Genomic DNA, 17751 nt, shown 5'->3' on the forward strand with positions numbered 1-17751 from the left:
TATATTGTGTATGTGGTGTATGTTGTGTATGTGGTGTATATTGTGTATATGGTGTATGTTGTGTATGTGGTGTATACTGTGTATGTTGTGTATATGGTGTATGTTGTGTATGTGGTGTATACTGTGTATGTTGTGTATATGGTGTATGTTGTGTATGTGGTGTATACTGTGTATATTGTGTATATGGTGTATGTGGTGTATATGGTGTATACTGTGTATATTGTGTATATGGTGTATATGGTGTATATGGTGTATATTGTGTATATTGTGTATATGGTGTATGTTGTGTATGTGGTGTATACTGTGTATGTTGTGTATATGGTGTATGTTGTGTATGTGGTGTATACTGTGTATATTGTGTATATGGTGTATGTGGTGTATATGGTGTATACTGTGTACACTGTGTATATGGTGTATGTTGTGTATGTGGTGTATACTGTGTATATGGTGTATATGGTGTATGTGGTGTATATGGTGTATACTGTGTATATTGTGTATATGGTGTATATGGTGTATATGGTGTATACTGTGTACACTGTGTATATGGTGTATGTGGTGTATGTGGTGTATACTGTGTACACTGTGTATATGGTGTATGTGGTGTATGTGGTGTATATGGTGTATACTGTGTATATTGTGTATATTGTGCATATGGTGTATATGGTGTATACTGTGTACACTGTGTATATGGTGTATGTGGTGTATGTGGTGTATACTGTGTATGTTGTGTATATGGTGTATGTTGTGTATGTGGTGTATACTGTGTATATTGTGTATATGGTGTATGTGGTGTATATGGTGTATACTGTGTACACTGTGTATATGGTGTATGTTGTGTATGTGGTGTATACTGTGTATATGGTGTATATGGTGTATATTGTGTATATTGTGTATGTGGCGTATGTAGTGTATGTGGTGTATATGGTGTATACTGTGTATCGTGTACCTGTTGTTCGACACCTATCAGATACCCGGATGGCTGAGGGAACAGAAAGGGACTGACCGCCGCTCAGAGCAGGAGATGTCTGAATAAAACAAAGCCACCGGGTGTATAATGTTGCGTGTGCTGGTAAGCGTTGTGTTTATTATAACCTGCTCTTTTATTCGTATCTCTTCCACGTAAGCATGGAGGATTATTACGTATGGTGGAACACCTTTTAGAGACGTGCTCTACGGGTAAATGATAACTCTTACAACTTTAATGTGGTGATTATATGATTTTGGACTCCATACGATCAGGTTCTCTGAGGTAAAGGTTCTCACACTGGCGGATCAGATGTAAACGTGACACTGTGGAACTGGTTTCCTGGTAAGGGTGTGTGTGAGGAGCATAGCTACAGCATAGTGTCTCTCTCTCTCTCTCTCTCTCTCTCTCTGTATACGAGTCATCTGAGGTGAACAGGAACGATATACACTGGCCTGGAGCTCGAGCCAAGGCCTGACGCATGCTCTGACATTCACACACACGAGCAGCAGGGCCATGTGAGGGTCAAACGTGTACGCGTGCGCGCACGCAAATGTCTGCCGCGATGGGCTTTTCCGTGGAGTGCTTCCCCTGCTTAATAGTCTCAGCTGTTGCTCGACGGGAGACGAGTGTGTGCCGTGGAGCGGAGTGTGTGTAAGCCATGTAGCCTTATCGAGGAGCCAGACGGCGTGCTATAGCCAGTGCCTATATTAAGAGCTCTCATTTAAAGCCGCTGCCATTTCACATATGCGTGCACACACACACACACACACACACACACACACACACACACGCACGCACACATATATATTGTATATATACACACAAGCAGCGCTCCCAACGAGACCCCCAACCACAGCCATGATGGAAAAACACTGCGCTGTCCAATCCAGAGAAACACGGTGAATCGCGTGTGTAAGAACAATGCCACAGTGTGTAAAGAGAATTCCTCTGCAAATGCAAAACTCTCGAGAGGAGCTACAATGCCAAAACTCCACGCACTCGCACACTCGGCCCTTAGAGGAGAGTCGCGCAAACCCATTTGGGAAATTGTCTTTTTTTTCTCCCTTAAACCATCCTGAAAGTGAGGGAACGGCTGAGTGCGACGCAGCGCAGATCTCCAGGTTTTATGAATCAGTTACAGCAGGACTTTCAGGAACGGATCTGGAGCTCAGCTATGATAAATACCAGGACCGTTCGCAAATTAGCATAAATCTGCAACAGCTGTACGGCTGACAAACACGCTCTTCTACAGAGAAGAAAAAAGGGCTCTTTGTGTTTCTCGCGGTTATGCAACAACAACAGGTAACTGACACCTGAGCACAAAGTGGGCCTTCTGGACTGATCCGGGATCTGATCTCGCAGCCTTTCACACCGGTTTGGGACGGAATTCTTTTGGACCCATGTGGCTTTTAGAAAGCTGGCGTATAAAAGCGCTCTGTCTTTGATCTGGGTTTGGGTCATGAAGCTTTTTGGACTTATCTGGGATCATAACGTTTTTGGACTGATCTTGGATCGGATCTCGAAGGTTTTTGGACCGATCTTGGATCGGATCTCGAAGGTTTTTGGACTAACGTGGGATCGGATAACGGAGATTTTTAGATTTAGCTTTGATTGGATAACAAAAATGTCTGGACTCTTAGATAGGATCTTGAAGCTTTTTGGACTGATCTTAGATCGGAACATGAAGCTTTTTGGACCGGTCTGTGATCAGATCAGAAAGGTTTTTGGACTGATCTGTGATTGGACCATGAAGCTGTCCTGGGATCAGATTACAAAGCTTTTTGGACTGATCTTAGATCGGAACATGAAGCTTTTTGGACCGGTCTGTGATCAGATCAGAAAGGTTTTTGGACTGATCTGTGATTGGACCATGAAGCTGTCCTGGGATCAGATCACGAAGCATTTTGGGCTGAGCTTGGTTCAGATAATAACGTTTTTGGACTGATCTTGGATCAGATCACGAAGATTTTTAGATTTATCTTTGATCGTATAACAAAAATGCATGGACTCTTAGATCGGACCATGAAGCGTTTTACGCTGGTCTGTGATCGGATCACAAAGGTATTTTGGATTGAACAGGGATTGGATCACGAAGCTGATCTGGGATCACATCAAAGCTTTTCCGATTTTTCTTTGATTGGATAACAAAAACGTTTGGACTCTTACTGTTACATCCTATATCTTGAAGCTTTCGGGACTGATCTTGGATCGGATCGTGAAGCGTTCCGGACTGATCTGAGATCAGACTGCGCTGCCGATCTAAAACCGGATCTCTCTGTCTCTGAAACCGATCTGCGATTGGATCACGTGGCCTTTCAGACTGGCCCGGGATCAGCTTGCTGTACCTTTGCCTGAACTGCTCTGTCTGATCCCAGACCAGAGCGTGTAAAAGAATTCTGGGTAGGATGTTTCCATGTTGCATCAGACGAAGCACGTGCTGCGTGTAGGAGTGCTCTCCCTCGCTCGGGCTTGTGCCGTGTAGAGGGCAGCAGAGAGGGAGGAAGCAGCGAATGCGCCGACAACGTAAACAATTCGAATTATAAATCACCATGCGACCTCAAACCACACGACTGCAGACGGATTAAAAGCCATTTGCGTTAAACACGCCGCCGACGAGGAGCTGTTAGCGACCACGCCGTGTAAACATCTTCAACTGACATTTTCAGTGTACACAGTACCGACGTAGCGTGCACTGGCTGTACGCGTACAGCGCGTTATAACTGGTAATATGGTGCACTGTCCAGGGAGCGAATTGAGACACAGCCCTCGTGTTATAATTTCGTACTCTGATAATAATAAGAAGAAGAAGAAGCAGAAGAAGGAGAAGAAGAAGGAAGGGTAAGAGTAATAACACAGACACGTGGCGGTGTGACGGCGAGAGCAGATGAATCAGAGCGCTGAGCTCACCTCTCACTCTCGGATGGAGAACACACTTCCTCTCCAGCGTCCCTCGGCTGCGAAGATCACATCTGATGCTCCTCTGAGTGCGCTCTCATCAGCCGATCCAGATCTGTCACTGAGAACATCACACACAGTTAATCTCCACATACGGGATGCATTTAAACAAACACACACACACACACCACAGGTTTTTAAACTGAGACGGCCATCAGAATCATTTCTCTGTGAGTCGTCTCATTGCGACACAACGCGGAATAAACCCAAAAAACGTGTCCGTGCCTGTACACCACTTCCGTCTCTGTCCTCACACGCGGCGCGGTGTGGCGTGTGCTGGTTCGAAAAGTACGATTTGGCGAGCGAACACGCCCGACGTGGCCGTGTGACACTTTTCCTCGTTTGCAATCGAGGTGTGATGTGTGTGTGTGTGTGTGTGTGTGTGTGTTTTTTTGTTTGGTTTTTTTAAAACCTTGAACCTTTCACACGATCGAAATTGTTTACGACGGTCCCGGAGAACGGTTAAACGTCTTGCCCGCGGAACTTACGAGCGCTCCTACTGATCCGGGAACGGGAAACAAAGAGCAATGGCGAGGGGGGGGGGGGGGGGGGAGAGAAAGAAAGAAAGAAAAAAAAAAAAAGAGTGCAATGTTTTGCCCAGGGTGTCAGCAAACCGAGCCAAACCAAATCAGATCAGAAATACAGTTGAAGTTCTAGAAACACGAGGTGTTGCGCAAACTGAATTTACATAACTGGTGATGGTGCTGGATTAACCCCGACGTTAACTCCGAGCTCGTACCTCGCACACTGATAAACCTTCTTCAAAAAAAAAAAAAATGACATTAAGTTAAAAGAAAATAATAATAATATCGGCGGAGTTATACGGAGTTATCAGCCCACATTCCACAAGCATCCTGGGAATTTGGAGCTCGGCGAGGAGAACATACCAGCACAATGGAAAAATACATAACACAAACAAAACATGCATTCATTTAAGTACAACACAGATCCAGGTTTCCATCCGCTGATTAAACCTCGGGCTCGGGTTAAAAAAAAAAAAAAAAAAAAAAAAGGAAGCGAACTTCAAAACAGAATCAGTATCGAGTGTGTGCTTCATTCCATCAGCGGGTTCACGCGGTTCACTCCGAACTCCACACGTCCTCCGATTATACGCACCTCCGTGTCCCGTTCACCACGTTCTATCGTCTATCATCTGGTCAGGAAAACGTCTGTGTCCGAGTGTAGCGCTCGTCACGATCCGCCGCTTTATCCCTGAACCAAACCTCGCGTATACAACAGAGGTCTCGGTTTAAACGTTAAATGACATTAAAAAAAAAAAAAAAGCTTTTAGACTTATAGACGGTTAAATCGGTGACGTCGCTAATCTCCGGGTCGTATCGGGTCGTGAAAAGTGCAAAGGGAATATTTACACTGAGACTGACGTATTATAGACCCTTCAGAACTTATACATCATAATCACGCTTCTATTAAACCGGGGTGAGTTCGTCTAGGTGAGCGTTCGGCCTGGTTTTATTATATGACTGATGAATCACGAGGGCGAGTCGAAGTCGATGCAAAAACAAACGAGTTTCTTTCGTTTCTTTCTTCTTCTTTTTTTTTTTTTTAGGCAAATATGCCTGAACGTTTTATTTCCAACAGCCTGTGTGAAATAATCAACCGTTTAACACAGTTCTGTTCAAGGAATTATTACAAATACACCTTTACACTCTTTACCAAGATCTATGAATATATATATATATATATATATAAATATACATGAATATACATGAATATGCAAATGTACTTGTCATGTTAAATAGCCAGCTCACGTTCTTCAGAGATTTCAGTGGCTCAAATGTTGGATTTTTATTCCTCGGTACGATTAGACGAGCCGAACGTTTCCGATTAACACGTCTGAAACAGTGATGTTTAAAAAAATATATGTATATATGTAGCCCCGCCCCTAAATCAGCACAAAAAGATCCCAACATGACGTTTATACGATTTAAGATTGACCTTGAAACTTCCTAACGTTTTCGACTTGCCCAGATCCGTACGCGTTTATATTTCACGCTCGTTAAAACGAACGAACGAACGAACGAACGAACGAACGAACGCGCACGTTAAATTTCGTCCCGAGTTAAACCCCTGTCTTATACGTTATACGTCTAATCCCTGTAAAAAATTTCAATAAATGTTTTTTAAAAAAAACGTCCTCTGAGGGATTGAAGTGGAGAACGAAATGAATATTTGGTTCTTAGTGAAGTTAGGTGAAAATAAATGACTGCTTCTGAACCCGCCGCTTTCATCACCATCACGCAAAATCCAGCCGTGACCTTCAATTAGACCGGCGAAGGTCGTTTCTGTGAAGAGCTTTAGAGTGTCCCAGGATCCTCACTTACCCCCAGGATCTACACACACACACACACACACACACTATACTACAATACTGATTTCATTTCACAATAAAGTTCTTTTCCATTAGCGAGTCAAGGCAAACGCATATTTATTAAGAGACGTTTTATTAGATCATCCTTTTATCCGGATCTGATACCGATACTGAAACCGTGTGTATGGACTGATTCCGATATCGATGCTGTTTACTTTAAAATCCACCGAGCTACTACTAAAAGCTGTGAACTAAAAAAAACAAAAAACACTTTCAATGTTTCACATAAAAATCATAATAAAGATCACGTGAACATTTGCAGCAGGGCCGGGCGATACGACCACACACGATCCGCATCGTGATCAATCACGCCACGATACTCTTTCCCCACATATCGAAACATCTTTTAACTTGTGAGTTTGTTAGAAAACCCACGCGTATAAAACGGAACGTTTATTCTTCGAAATATCGATTATATGATATTCCGTGCCATATTGTCCAGCCCCGGCATAAATCCTAAACGTGATAAAAATCGATCCGGACGCTAACGAAACAACCGGTCGAGTCTTTTTATCCCGTGTGTAAACGTACAAACACGCGTGGCGTTTTGTTACAGGACGCGATGTCGCCTCCGTTTCCATTTAATAATCCGCATTTCCCGTCGTATATATATATATATATCCTGTTCAGCGTGGAACAGCGAACGTCTCTGAAGTCACGCTCCGACCCGGACGCTTCCTACAGCCGCTCGAACGGCGTCGTTGTACAACACGGATAACGCTGCATCACACGGGCAGATATTCACATTCATCCTTTTCTCTTTCTTTTTCACCAACGATTGAATCATCTCCCCTCTTCTTCCCCTCTGAACAGTGCGCCCGTGTGTTCGCGGCGTTTCCCAGGCCGGACGTCTCCTTCAGGACTCGGTGTAGGGCCTTATTTAGTATAAGTGCGCGGCCATGAAAGGGCTTTCTCGTCCGTTTCAGGCTCGAGCCCTTACATCGTTTCCAAATACTGTACATCTGTTTCCCGCACAATGACAGGCACCTGCTAACGTGAGCACGGGGAGAGTCATCAAGGTTACACTGATCAAGGTTATACTTATGAATGCGTGCAAGGTTAGAGTTATGAATGCATGAAATATATACAATTTCCCTTCATTATATTCCCTTCGAGTAAATAAATCAATTCATTTTTTTATCGTTTCACGTTAATTAAAAATGTCATCGAGCACAGACTGGCGAGCGTAAACAACACTAATATATATACACACATATATATATATATATTTATTTTCTAGAACAATCCGGACCCTCGTAAAGCTCTGGGACACGCGTACAGTACACGCATGACGTATACTATATACTACAGGTGTTATATAGTATAAATTAGAGCGGAAATTACGATTTAATGAACTAGACAGAAGATTTTCTGCATCATATCGCTGGGAAATTAGCATGCTACGATCGTAATGCCACACAATATACAGCGAAACCAAATCGCCGAACCGGTTTAATGGACAAATCTTCCGCAAAACGAACCGTTTGGCTTTCAGATTATCACTGAACGGAAACTAAAGAAAAAGGCAGAGAAACAGAGCTCGTTTGCATATCGCGACACTTCTGCAGTGTGTGACGTACGAACCGTTTAACGGTCTATACCGCGCCAGTAAAAATCCAGCGAAGTGCGAACCAGGATCTTAACGAGTCGCGTCAAAGAACAAACTCCGACGGAGCACTTAAGAGAGCTGCGGGAATCCTACTTGTGAGGGATCCGGTTTTAGAGTCCACGCTGAGACGTAGCGCGCTACTGATGATGTACCGGGACCGCTGAGACGTGGAGCGAGGGAGGCTTTTTGGACGAGGCCGAGTTAGAAATGTTTTAGTGCCGAGTGAGAGTTTTTCGAAGGGGGTGGATGACGACGGGTTCGAATCCCGGCGACGCCGCGGACGTCCGAGAGGGCAAAAACCTTTCTCTCTGTGTGTGAGGGGCGTTACTCTTTCTCTCTCTCCTGTCAATCAAGGCGACGCTAGCCAATCGTCGGCATCCCTCAGCCTGTGTATGCGGAAGAGGGCCGAGTGTCCTGGAGGAAGCATGCGTTAGCCTTCACGCTTCCTGACTGTTAGCTGATTTACATACATACATACATACATACATAAATAAATAAATAGTAAACATCTCTAAATAACTAAACCAAAAACCATACTTTTTCTATATTTCCGATATTTCTATATTTTCCGAGCAGAACCTTGTAGAGCCGAGAGTACCGCAATTAATCGTGAAAGTACCGTGTTTATTTTGAAACGTATGAAAATAATTCCGGAGAACGTTAACACTGCAAACGCTTTAATCCGGATTAAAAGCCTTTAATCCAGATTGTTTAGTCGTGTTCAGTCCGTACAGGATTTCGCAGGATTTTTTTTTGTGTGCTTTTGTTTGCGTTAAACTACTCGAAGTGGCGAAATCGCAGCTGCGTGAAACTGTCTTTCGCAGCGATGTTTGTCGGTAAACGAGACCTTTTAGCCGTACTCACGTTCGACGCACGTGAAGCTCAGAGGGCTCCGGCCCGGACCTGCGGAAAATCTGCGGTCGTTTTGAAAAACGTTCCTCGGGATGCCGCGGCGTTTGCTTGATTCCGCGTCCGTTTCTGCGACCGCAAAACGGCGTAATCCTGGAGGGGCCGTCGTCTAATCCCGGCTCTCGTCTCTCGCTGTTTTATCACATTTTTCACCATTCGTCGTCATTTCTCGTAGCTTCACTACACATAAACACGGTCGACTGTTCCGTTACTGCCGCGGTCTAATGTTTTACTTTTTAAAAAACGTTACGCACCGATGGAAAAGTTCTCTACAGGTCAAGAATACCGCTGCAAAATAAAACTCACACAGTGCCACCGTACACGGTTTTCTTCCGGGTACGCTTTAGCCGGAGTTTTCTGCCTGTGAACGATATCGTAGGTTTATAAAAACAAGTTTTACTTTTTATTTCAGATGAACTTGACTTCTAGGCCGTGGTTACAGCTGGTTGGCCTGATCACATGACAGGAAATTAAATAATCAGATCTTTTAAAAAAATATATTCTTTTAGAGCTTCACCTGTTTTGTAAACCATACGCTAAACCTCGAAAATGTCTTCCTCCACATATGCGAAGACGCACACACGCGCACACACTCACACGGAGAACACTAGGTGACAGCTATACATCCTTCAGTACGAAAGTCGATATCCTTACATTACCTTTTCTTCCATTTCCTTTGAAATGGGCTTAAAGTTTTTAGAAAAATGCAACGCTTTTAATAGCGTTTTTAATATCCTGCTTTAAAGGAAATTATACTTCGTTAATAAGCGAGCCTTTGAGGAGTAATCCGAGTGGTCCACTTTTATCCAATAAACATCCTAAGTCCCCTAAGTGGCTGAGTCACCATCACGCTCGAGGTGTTTCCAAGTTTATTTGCCCGACAGCGACGACACACACCAGCGTTCAGATCCGAACCTTAATTAACCACCGCAAACGTTTAATCCATAATGGTAATTTCTTTTAAAAACAACAAAACAAAAATGAACCTGTTTAAACGGGGAACTGGAAGTGTATCTGGACGTGCGTGACGTTTCCGTGATGAGAAGAAACCCGGGCGCGGACGGGTTAAACGAAATGAATATTACGTATCTGTGTGTCAGAGAGACAGGGACTTCGTGGAAATGGCTCACGCAATCAATTAAAATCCAGCTGATCGGCTCGTTTCAGCCACGCAGCGTGTGCGACACGCCGACTTTCACGTCGTCACACGTCTCTCAATAAACACCGCGTCCTAAACGACGTCGATGCCAAAGAGTTTTTACGCTCACCGTTCCTGCTTTTCATTTAAGGCCCGGGTGTGACACGAAAAAATAAATAACACGGTTAATTATATAAATGGCTAATAAACCCGGGCTGTAGAAAGAAATGAAGTGTATTGAGATGAGTTTGCAGAGTGCACAGTGTATTCACTGCTTTAATGAGAAACTTATATAAAAAGATTCTTTATTTTTTAAAAAGCTACTGTTTTTATCCGGCAGTAAGAGAGAGGCTTTAATGCTTAAACATAATCAGAATATTACCGTGACCTGTCTGAATTGCGCAGTAATGCTATCAACCGCTGACCTTGGTACAGGTGTAGAGAAAGAAAAAAAAAGAACAAAAAAAAAAAGAAACAAAAAAGCTTTAAAGGGTGGTCTACGGAGACATTTTTGTAAGCGTGTACTTTACTCTAGCTTTAAACAGACTGATCTAAAGCCGAACATAAGCACGGAGTACCACACACACGCATTGCTACATACATGTACTATATACGCCGATCGGCCATAACATTAAAACCACTGACAGGTGACGTGAAGAACGCTGATTATCTTTAAAATGGCGCCCGTTGGGGGGGTAACATTATTAGGTAACGGGTGAATATTCAGTTCTGGAAGTTGACGTGTTGGAAGCAGGAAAAATGGGCAAGTGTAAGGATCTGAGAGACTTCGACAAGAACCAGATTGTGATGTCTAGACGTCTGGGTCAGAACATCTCCAAAACAGCAGGTGTTGTGGGATGTTCCCGGTGTGCAGTGGTTAGAACCTACTAAAAGTGGTCTGAGGAAGGAGAACCGGAGAACCGGTGAAGGGTCACGGAAGCCCAAGTCTCAGTGATGCGTCCGGTCCGATCCCACAGAAGATCTCCTGCAGCACAAACTGCTGAAAAAGTTGATGCTGGTTCTGATAGAAAGGAGTCGGAACACACGGAGCGTCACAGCTTGCTGCGTATGGAGATGTGTAGCTGCAGAGCGGTCAGAGCGCCCATGCTGACCTCCTGTACTCCACCCAAATCTCCTACAATGGGCATCAGAACTGGACCATGGAGCGATGGGAGAAGGTGTCCTGGTCTGATGAATCGGGTTTTCTTTTACATCACGCGGAGGCCGGGTGCGTGCGTGTCGCTTACCTGGGGAAGAGGTGGCACCAGGACGCACTGTGTGAAGAAGGCGAGTCGGTGGAGGAAGTGCGATGCTCTGGACAATGTTCTGCTGGGAAACCTCGGATCCTGGCATTCATGTAGACGTTACATTGACACGTAGCCCCTACCTAAACACTGCTGCAGACCGAGTACACCCCTTCATGGTCACGGTGTTCCCTAATATGTGTCCTCTTTCAGCAGGATAATGCTCCATGATACACTGCAAAAATAGTTCAGGAACCGTTTGAGGAACACGACAAAGAGATGTTGACTCGGCCTCCAGATTCCCCAGATCTCAATCCGATCGAGCGTCTGTGGGACGTTCTGGACAAACAAGTCCGATCCACGGAGGTCCGACCTCGCGATTTACAGGACTTAAAGGCTCTGCTGCTAACGTCTTCCAGAGGTCAGACCTGTTTTGGCGGCACAACGGGAGGGGGACCTACACAATATTAGGCAGGTGGTTTTAACGTTATGGCTGATCGGTGTAGACTACTACAGACACGCATGACTACACACGTGTACTATATAGAGTAATACATACATGCCTTATTACCTATACGTATTACATAGCTGACATGGGTGCCTTATTGCCTATGGAAGATATAGACTGCACAGCTTATATCAAAATTTAGATTGTAATACTCTAATATAGATCACCACATACACATATTATACTTATGCATTATATATATATATATATATATATATATATATATATATATATATATATAACAACACACACGCATTAGCTATTACATATATGTATTATGCAGATTACTACATAGACACATTAACAGCCACATGCATGATATAGATTATTACATATACGTATCATATAGACGACACGTACGTGTTAAAGAGATTACTCCATACGTACACTCTCACCTACATTTATGATATAGATTATTACATACATGCGTTATTACCTATGTATAACAGACTGTTACACACATACGTTATATAGATAGCACGCATGCCTCGTTACTTATATATTCTACCTTAATATGTCTACATTTATAAATTAATATACGCGTGCATTAGCTATAAGATTATTACACGCAAGCGTTATTTCCTACACGCACTATAGGTAGTTACATACGTGTTACGAGCCTATATGAGCGCAGGTGTGTGCCCTTGAGAAATTTCTCAAACAGCCGCGGGCGGAAAAACGCAATATCGATATCTCTAAACGGCCGCGACCTCGTCGACGCCGACACGTGAAAGTGGTGCGGACGTGGGGAAAGAACGCGTCCTTAAGCGCGACGTGTGAGGATAAGCTGAAGAGTCCGAGTGACTTTTATTTGAACTCGGACGAGACGTCGGCGATAATCGTGTCGATATCGATACCGTATAGATGGGTAGTCGGGTAATATCGGCGTGGACGTTTTGGCTGTGTTCTAAATCGCGGGTTTTAAATGTGAAAAACGTCACGGAAGGATTGACTTTTTTTTTTTTATTTATTTCACTCAACATATTGCTGCTTTTCTCAAAAAAACCGTAATGTTAAGTCTCTCCGACGCTATTAGACGGTTAAAACTGGAATATTATCCAGCACGTGCCTAGTATATTTCATACAAGACGTCATGTACGTTTAGCTTTAACGAGGTTAGACGTTCTTTAGCGAAAAATGTGTGAAAGGTCTTAGTGAAAGCTTACCGGTTATTCATTTCTATTTTCATGAATCAACTGGCTCATGAATTTAAAGAATTTACTGTAATAAAAAAAATTTTTTAAAAAAACAACGCTGAAATAAACCTAATCAGAATTAAAAATGGGCTCTAATGTTATAGATGTCATGTGTATAGAATCTGAATTTATAGCTTTGAAATATACGGGACAAGGAATTTGTGCAACATCACATCGACGTGGCTACACACACACACACACACACACACACACACACACACATGCATCGCTTTCCAAGAACCTGCCACGCACGAGAAGCTACAAGTCCGAAACCCAACGAGTCCATAAAGTCAGTTTCATTTACAAAAAACAAAACAGAACAAAATCCCGATTCAACACGATAATAATAATCTCCGACACAAGCTGCTTTCATGAATCCATATAAAAGACTTTTGTATTTTGTCTTTTGTACACACGAGTAACATTTATAGTTGCAGTGTAGGAAAACGTACCAAAAATAAAAACCCTATAAAAAAAAAAAAAAAAACCCTAGTAACACGAGTCTTATTTATTTCCTGTCCTCTGGTCGACTGCGTTAAATATTAATTAATAATTCGGTGTCAGGAAGCGGATGGCTGCGTGGCCCGTGTCGGCTCAGACGCGCAAAAAAAAAACAAAAAAAAAACTGCTGGAGAATTATCATCTGGATAAAGTGGGAATATTGAAGATACGAGATTTGTAATACTGCCAAGAAAAGATCGCTCTGGGGATGTTCGTCTTGATACATTTTTTATTTTAAGTCAGAGCGGCTGTGACCTTTGACCCTTGTACGGATGACACGCACGCACACACACACACACACACACACACCCACGTCTTCATCCACTAGTAAAAAAAAAAATACGAGTGGTAAACTTTTTCCAAACCTATTTTAAGGTCTTCAGGCTTTTTCGGGACACTCGACTCGATACGGAGTGCAGATGGTCGGACTTTTCCCGCTGTAATGACCTCTGACCTGGAGGTCGAAACGTGGCCCGTGTGCCCATGTTGGGTTTTTTTTTTATATCGCAATGTTTCCCTGACTTTCTCCACGCTGTTTTACACCATCACAATACCCACAGCGTTTCAAACTGAACCAAGGACAAACCTTCCTGCTCTCCTTCACCGAGAGGAACGTGTACGAGGCGACAAACCATCAAAACAAATCGACGAACCCAATCGTATGAAATAAACATAAGCCTGGTGACACTTGTCTTCTTTTATGCGCGTGAAAACCGGTTGCTAAATGTTTCCCCTTGGAGTTTTAATTATTTTATTTTTTTTAAACGGCACGTATCGCGAACAAACAAACAAGATGCATAAAAATATTCAAATATAACTCGACAATCCGATATTCTGAATGAACCACATCGACGTCTAACCTGTGACTCTCTCTCTCTCTCTCTCTCTCTCTCTCTCGCGCTCTCTCGCGCTCTCTCGTTCCCGACAGAACTATTTCACTCTTTCGCTACAGGATCGTTCAGAGTTAAAGATAAAGAACATGTGCTCGGGGTGGGGGGAAAAAAAAAGGGCCTGTATTTTATTAAACCAACACACACACTGCACAGGCCTAACACTTCCTTCTGTGGAGTTATGAGTGCTGTTAAAACGCATCAGTGTGATCGGATACATGTGTCTGGGATACTGAACGTGTCTGATCTATGTTTTGCTCGACCCGGCTCGAGGGAGACGTAAATATATAAGTGTATAAATGTAAAAAAATTAAATAAATAATGTAAAAGTATGATTCGAGGTCACGAATGTTAGAGGCTCTTTTTTTTTTTTTTTTTTATTCGAGTCTGATCGAGGAAAAGTTACAGAAGGACAACACCTGGTGAAAACAACAACAACAACAACAGATAAACAAAAAAAGCAAACATTACACAGCGATGTAGTAGAGTGTGGGTTTTAGTGAGAATCTGAGAAATATTCATCGCCTCATGATGATAATAATAATATTACTACTACTATTATTACTACTACTACTACTACTAATAATAATAATAATAATAAGAGGAATAGAAGCAGTGCTAATAATTACAGCATGTAGTCTATGACATGATCTCTTTATACTTTATCCTCTGGTGTAGAAATAGAAATGCTGAAAGTGTGTAAAAGACTGAAAGAGAAAAACACCAGAGCGGACACGTGGAACCGGACAGCACTGATTTACCCGCACCTGTTCTCTCACTTTATCACACAAAAAAATAACACAAATCTAAAAAAAAATTATTATAATAACAACAACAATAATAATAAATCCTCCTACGAGACATTTATCATCCGAAATCCGAAATCTGCTCAGACACCAGATCTCAAATTTCAAACGTATTCATTGCTTTGTGTCGTTAATAAATCCGTTTTAAGCCATCTGACCCACTTTCTGTCCTCTCTTTAAGCCGAGCTCCACTCCACACACACTCACTCACACACACACACACACTCTCTCTCTCTCACACACACACACTCTCACACACAGCTCGATTTTTTTACTTTTCCCGCATCCACAGCCTTTCATTTCCCTGCCTCGTGTTGAGGAAGATGGGCTACGTGTTGGATAAATCAGTTTAAATCTGCCGAAATGTTGTTAGCTATGTGCTAATTTCATTCCTCGGGCTGAAATATCCTGACCAAAAAAAAAGAGAGAGAGAGAGAGAGAGAGAGAAAGAGAGTCTGAGTCTCCTCTTCTGCTCCTGAGGCACTTTTTTTGGACTCCTCAGCTCCTCAGCTCCTCAGCTCGATTACGTTTTGGTTTTAGTATTTTCAGATATTATTTTTGGTGCTCAGGGAAGGGTGTAAAGCATGTGACAGGGGTTTAACTACACACACACACACACACACACACACACACACACAAATCATTTAAAAAAAGAAGAAAGAAAAAAAGAAGCAGTCGACAAAAATGTGAAGGAGGAGGAGAAGTTAGCTTGGAAGGAGAAGAAGGAGAAGGAGAAGAAGAAGGAGAAGAAGGAGGAGGAGGAGGAGGAGAAGAAGGAGGAGGAGGAGGAGAAGGAGAAGCCGCTAGCTAGCTGCATCTATAATACTAGCTTTAATATTAGCGTTTAGATTGATTCGATTTAGCGACCACTTTCTGTCTCAGGAGCTTTATCACACTCGCGTTTTTCTTTAGGAGCAATGGCATAGCAGACACCTTTAATACAACACACACACACACACACACGCACGCACACGCACGCGGGCACAACAGCTGCATACTTTCATATTAAATTCACAGAGAACAATACAAAACCCCCAGCCAACATCCATCTCTCCTCTTCCATCACATCCATCCTGTCTCAGGTTATTCCACAAACCACAAACCCACCGGGAGCACGTGCAGCTCACAAACTCAAAAATAAAAATAAAATAAGATAAAGATTTTTTCATGCAATTTTTATTTTCAATTAAGAGAGATGTGTATAGTCTATGAGCTAATCCAGGGGTATACTGAGCGCGCGCTATTATAATAATAATAATTATTATTATTATTATTATTACGCTCAGCATGGATGTCCCCGTGAATCTCTGAACACATTTCGGCCCCTAAAACTGAATGAATATTAAATCCAGCTACAAATAATAATAATAATAATAATAATAATAATAATAATAATAATAATAATAATAATAATAAACACTCATACACTCGGGAGAGCGCGCGAGCGTCTAAACCTTAATATAAACAACACATCAAAAGAACTCGGATTTTCTACGTTATCTGTAATAAACGCACGCGCTCACATCCGAATCACGCTCGGGTTTACCGGAGTGTTGGCTTGTTTGTTTGTCTGTTTGTTTGTTTATGTGAGGATTTGACTTGACGGGGTGATTGCTAATTTTTCTTCCTTTCTTCCTTTGATTTGAACCAGCGTTCAAGAAAGTAAACAAACTAGTGCTTATAAGCGCAAATTTCTCTAAAGTTCCTTCAAACCTCGGATCTCTTCCGTACGCGAAATAAATCCGACTTCTAAAAAAGGACAGGCGGGGGGGTTAAATAAAAAATTTAAAAACAAAAACAACAACAACAACAAAAAAAAAAACCCAACAAGAACAACCAAAGCATCATGAAGTTGAAGTTTGCCTTATTTACCCCTGACATGAGTGTATAGCGTACGAGTGTGTGTGTGTGTGAGAGAGAGAGAGAGAGAGAGAGAGAGTGTGTGTGTGTGTGTGAAAGTGTGTGCATGCCATTTTTGAGAAAACAGCCCGACACAGATAATATTTAACACCCTCCCTCTATCTCTAGCTCTCTCTCTCTCTCTCTCTCTCTCTCGTTTCTTACCTTTTCTTTTTCTCCGCTGGCGACAGCGTTTCACAGCTTTCTCCGGTTTTAATTGTCTTCCTTATCCGGACAAGGTTGGACTTTTCTTCCTTTTCCTTTTTTTTTACATTTAGTATTTTCCCTTACTTTGTTTCATGTCTCACTTCCATCTTCTTTCATCTCATCAATAAACACACGCTGCAGCCTACCTTCGGAGAGGAGGAGGAGGAGGAGGAGAGAGGGAGAGAGAGAGAGAGGGAGAGAGAGAGAGAAAGAGGGGAGACCTCGGCCACTTTCAGCGCTGCCCTCCCATTATTCCTCCGCCATTGGTCGGAGACGCGATCAGGACACGCCCACTTCTAACTGCGATTGGGACACAGCCGCGGCGGGGTTATGCTAGGCTAACGCCGTGTGCTAAAAGACAGGATCCGACACAAACCACTTTACCCCAGTCGCAGAGTAAGCACGCCCTCCCATTTTTATTGTATTTATTTATTTATTTATTTATTTTGGAGGAGTGTCTTCATTGTGGATCTGAAAACGAAACCTCATTTTAACGTTTTGGTTCTATCTATCTATCTATCTATTTATTTATT

General features: G+C 42.7%; 1 protein-coding gene across 1 annotated transcript in view; it reads right to left on the reverse strand.

Annotated features, from left to right (window-relative positions):
- zbtb20 (zinc finger and BTB domain containing 20) overlaps positions 1–17317 on the reverse strand; it is a 95456-nt gene extending 78139 nt beyond the window's left edge. Inside the window, exons 1-2 of the mRNA XM_053618113.1 lie at positions 17177–17317; positions 3875–3983 (exon numbers count right to left, since the gene is read on the reverse strand). The gene's annotated coding sequence lies outside the window, so the exon portion shown is untranslated. The remainder of the gene's footprint in view (positions 1–3874; positions 3984–17176) is intronic.
- Positions 17318–17751: the final 434 nt, after the last annotated feature.

Source organism: Ictalurus furcatus, chromosome 28, assembly GCF_023375685.1.
Source record: "Ictalurus furcatus strain D&B chromosome 28, Billie_1.0, whole genome shotgun sequence".
In the NCBI taxonomy this organism is placed as follows: Eukaryota; Metazoa; Chordata; class Actinopteri; order Siluriformes; family Ictaluridae; genus Ictalurus; species Ictalurus furcatus.